This window comes from Lissotriton helveticus, unplaced genomic scaffold (genome assembly GCF_964261635.1).
Source record: "Lissotriton helveticus unplaced genomic scaffold, aLisHel1.1 SCAFFOLD_420, whole genome shotgun sequence".
Classification (NCBI taxonomy): domain Eukaryota; kingdom Metazoa; phylum Chordata; class Amphibia; order Caudata; family Salamandridae; genus Lissotriton; species Lissotriton helveticus.
In genome coordinates, this window is record NW_027612052.1 from 253,008 (window position 1) to 257,890 (window position 4,883).

The window sequence follows — 4,883 nt, forward strand, 5'->3', positions numbered from 1 at the left end:
TTGTGCTACTATTCTGGATCCACGTTACAAAAAGCCATTGTTTGGCAAAGTAATAATTCCTTTTGAGACATCAGATGTTACAGAGTACAAAGGTTGGCTAGCTCAGTCAGCCATTCGTTTTGAAAGAGAGCGGAAGGAAACTGTAGGAGAAGACAGTACTACTAGTGAATCAGCAGGCCATCAGGCGTCCCAAAAAAACACTTCTGCATCTATGCCTGTGGCAGAAGTGAGTGACTTTTCCTCTGAGCCGTTAACCACACCAGCAACCGTATCATCTGCACCAGGCCCAGGCGATATGTCTGAAGCGGATTGGCTAAGTGAGCTAGGGTTTCCTTGTCCCAGAAAGGACACAGAAGTGCAAAGTACAGGAATCCGGGAGGACATTCTTTCAATGGTGCAGGCCTATCTGGATGACTCAACAGCGGTCAATATTACTGAGGACCCATTGGCGTATTGGCATGGGAAAAGAAACATATGGCGAGAGCTCACCAACCTGACTATTAATTACTTGTCTTGCCCACTCGCAAGCGTGTCTTCAGAACGTGTTTTTAGTTCTGCTGGTGGCATTGTGACTTGCGAAAGGTCCCGCCTCTTGCCCGCAAATGTGGAGCGGCTCACCATGATAAAGATGAACCAGCACTTCATACCACCAGATTACAAAGTACGAGAATGCACGCAGGAAGAAGAGGACACCGACCTACCTGAGGAAAGTTCTCCTCAGTTACCAGAAGTACTACCGACTCAATTTGCAGAGTTTGAGGACGAGCTCTGCTTCCCTGACAGCGAGTTCTGAAAATGAGTCAATGATTCATTAACTTTAATATTAGTCCTTATTCACTTTTATTCCTGTGTCTGTCTTTCTTTTTTTAGCAAGTGCTTCATCACATTCACAACAAAACTGTAATCACCCAATCAAACAACAAACCCATCAACAGAACTGTCTTGATTTTGATGCCGCAGCATTCCTCAGGTTCACAACATTTAGTTGACAAGAACTCAGTCCTGGTCGTCTATCCTCCTCCTCCAGACTCACCCTATCCATTTCCCGTAATGCTGATGCCTGGATTCTGCACAATGAAGAAACTTACGTTGACGAGTCCCCTAAAGAGGGACTGTCTGGAAGTAGTGAGTCCTCATTTAAATACATTTTGCTAAGTGTGACTATTTTTCCCCGATTTGCTTTTTGGCTGTTTGGGGGGTGTCAAACTTGTTTGCGCTTGGGTTTACGGGTCTTGGCTGGGCCATTGCTGGCAAGGTCTATTAAGGGATGAAATTGGTTAGGCATTTACTTTGGAAAACATTTGGCCTATTACACATGAACGTTTAGGCGTTATTATTGCTCGCTTGCCTGTCTTAGGGGTGCTGTCTGTGGGGCTTTTAGGATTTTGGGGTCTGTGAGCACCGCTGCCATATTTCTAATGTTGATTGCTTTTGTTTTGCAGAAAATCCACGCCGGGAAACTCCAGTTGGGGCCCTGCTGCAGAACGCTTTAGGAAACTGTGAATTCCAGGTGGAGCCAGCCCTCAAACACAAATTACAGGTAAGATAAGCGTTTGGATGGGAGGTAGTATAATGGAGTATTAGGAGAGGCGAGAGAGTGACAGTGGTACTAGTAGTAAAGTCCTAGGACTCTTCAATTAACAAACTCTGTGACAGGCATTTACTTTGGAAAACATTTGGCCAATTACACGTGAAACAACACGATGACAGTGTTCAGTAAAACGAACTTACTGCAAAAAAGATATGCTCAGATAAAGTTTGAAAAAGTATATTTTTATATCCCTAACAAAATAATCTCCCGCAAGACCCTCCCTAACCCCAACAAATAAATAGTCCCTCAAAAGTCCCCAAAAAACCCAACTCCCAATTCCCACCCCCCCAAAAGTCTCTAAAAAAGGGGCAAGGGACACTCTAGGGATGCATGGTGTTGACTTTGGCCTCCAGGGCATCATGCCTTAGGGCCAGGGCATCATACTGCTCCCGGAGGGTGGCGTGATCTAAACGGAGGCCCTCCAACAAATTTTGGTACTCTTTCCATTTCCGGACCTCCGCCTCCAGGTCCGACACTCTGCGGATTGCACGGCGCAAGCAAGCCTTTACAGTACTGTGAGGTGCAGCCTTTGCTGCTCGGCGGTGGCGTCTGCCAGCACGGCTCCGTTTGGCTGGAGCACTGCGCTGACCGGCAGAACGTGGGGTCACGGAGGAGGATGCAGATGTTACATTCGAAGTACTGGACTGCGTGTCGTCCCCCTCCAGTTCCACCAGCCGCCGATATTGGGCAACAGTTGCATCCAGCCTCCGTTGCCGGGCCAGTACAGCCTGCATACTCCTTGTGGGTTTTGTTGTTTTAGTATGACCAACTATATGAAGAAAGAAAGACATAATCTGTAACCAATGCTCTTTAAGAATATGATTAACACAAAATGATTCAGCAGGAAGTTGTGTCACAGTAAAACTAGCAACTAGCCAGCGCAGTACAAAAGAAACTATTCAGGCCAATATCATGGGCGTCCGCAGGGATGGGCAAGAGAGGGCGCGATTGCCCCCCCCTGGATCGCAGGTCCATCCAGTGCTGGCCCAGTGACAAATTACAATATGGTAATTACAGCAGGCTGGGACCGACAGACAGATAGAGGCAGAGACAGAGAGAGAGGAAGACAGAAGGAGAGAGAGAGAGAGGGAGGGAGCCAGAGGGTGACAGAGGGAGGATGAGGGAGGGAGACAGAGAGAGAGGGAGGGGGAGAGAGAAAGAAAGATGTGTGTAATGTGTATGCCAGGTCTGGTGGCTCAGTGGACGAAGGCATCCGCTGCAGGGGCATGAGTTCAATTTCATGGTCATATTTTTTGTTGTTGCTCTAGATCCACCCCCCTCCCCCACTGACCCTGCCCCCTTCGGTGCGGCCCTTGGCCACAAACCACACTATCAATTTGGCCCCGAGAGAAAGTTTGTGAGGACCCATGCTCTATAACCACATCCTCCTGATTTAGATTGAATTTTTTTTTCTGGCATTTTTTGTTTTTCCCTCTGTTTTAATTTAGTTGCCAGGTTGTCTGCTGTGGTGCTGCACAAGATTTTTCTCTTCTCCCTACGGGGTTCTTTGTTTATTTAAGCTCTATGTCGTGTTAGATTTAAAAAAAATGTTTTTAATACTTGTGCTATATCATGTCAGGAGTAGGACTCAGGAGATGGTGATGATGTTGCACCCCCCCTGGAAACAATTCATAGTATGTTCGTAGTTCATCCAGTGACCGTCTACTCTCTGTAGATACACATCATATGCTATCTAAGAGTCAGATAGTACCATGATCCAGCTTACCTGTACCCGCCACCGCCACTGTCTGCTTCCTCACAGTCTGTTCTTGCGCCGCCTCCTCCCCAGAGCTGTCATCGGAGTCTATCACCACCACCTCATCCGAGCTGGCCCCGCTACCAGATGTTCCACCTACAAAGTAGATTTAAGAATGTTAGATTACACCACTCACTAGTATTTGGTCTAGGAATGAAGAAATGTGAAAACAACAGAAAAAGTAATTGACTGTCTACTCTAGTCTAAAGTAAAAATGTCCCTGCTTCCAGGGAAGGCTGTTGTCTTGCTGCACTTTTTTGTCACAATTGATGAATGCTTGCTTAATTTTAACACACACCATTTTTCTCTGAACAGACAGAAGCTGGACTTCTAAGGACAAGAGCAACATCAACTTCAAACCAGGTGAAAGCTCGGCTCGACCACAAGAAATGTGTCCCATTACTCATCAACTCAGCACCAAGCACTTTTCCATTTCTAGCTAACTTTATTTTAATATATGTGTTTACTTTTACTTTTAATAAAGCTTTTAAACTTGAATAGACTCTGTGGTTTTTGGTCCTCCAGACTCGAGTGACTGAGCGAAAGGTTTTGCAATTTTTGCAAGGAGAAGTCCGTGCCGCTGACACTACCATGTTTATACAGTGTGCCAAACACGCCACTCTGAAATATTATTACTCTGGTTTTTGGTGTCCATAGTTCGGTTTGTGGAGGATTGTCCCTGCAACAGTAGTATTATGGATTTTGCTCATATCTAAACACTATGTCAAAAAAATTAAATTAGGAACGCTTGGACAACAATAGGTCCTCTATATTTAAATGAAAACTTACTGGGGCCAGCAAAGGAGCACTCGCCGCCCTGGCCTGCATCCTCCTCCTTTGGAGCCACAGCATCATCCTTTTCCGGCCGCTTGCCCATGAAAAAAAGAACAGAAAACATTGATGATTGCTGCTTGTCGATGTCCTTGTCAACCAAATCAAACATTTAGAAAGAACAAGAACCAACTATTTCAGCCAAAAAGAGGGCTACAAAGGAAGAACTGCACCTGAGCCTCTACTCAGAGGTGCACCAGAACAAATGCGTAACGCAAAACTAACCTTGCGTCACGGCAGATGCGCCGCAATTACAATGCGGCAAACCCTGGCGCAAGGGTAGGCAGATGCGTGACGCATCTCGTGACGAAAGAGGGGCGCATCTCTAGAGTCGCGTCGCAGGTGCGATGCAACTCTAGCAATGCTCAGGGCTGCCCAATGCTCAACATACCGCATCAGTCCTTACGCCTGCTTCAAGCAAGCAGGCATAAAGAATTGACGTAGCAGCGTCGCGGAAGTGCCTGCTTTAAATCTTGTAGATTTCACGCAGGCACTTTTGCGAGGCGCACAGCTGCCTGACCGCCACCCACCCCCCCCCCCCCCTGCGTGGGAACGCACCCATTGTGGCGCAGGCACAGGCCTTAACGTGGCGCATCTCCTTAGATGCTTCACATTGTAAATGACTCACAGGGATGCGCCACGTAAGGCAGCGTAAACGTGGCGCAAGGGGCTTGTAAATCTGCCCCTTTGTGTCTAGCATTACGC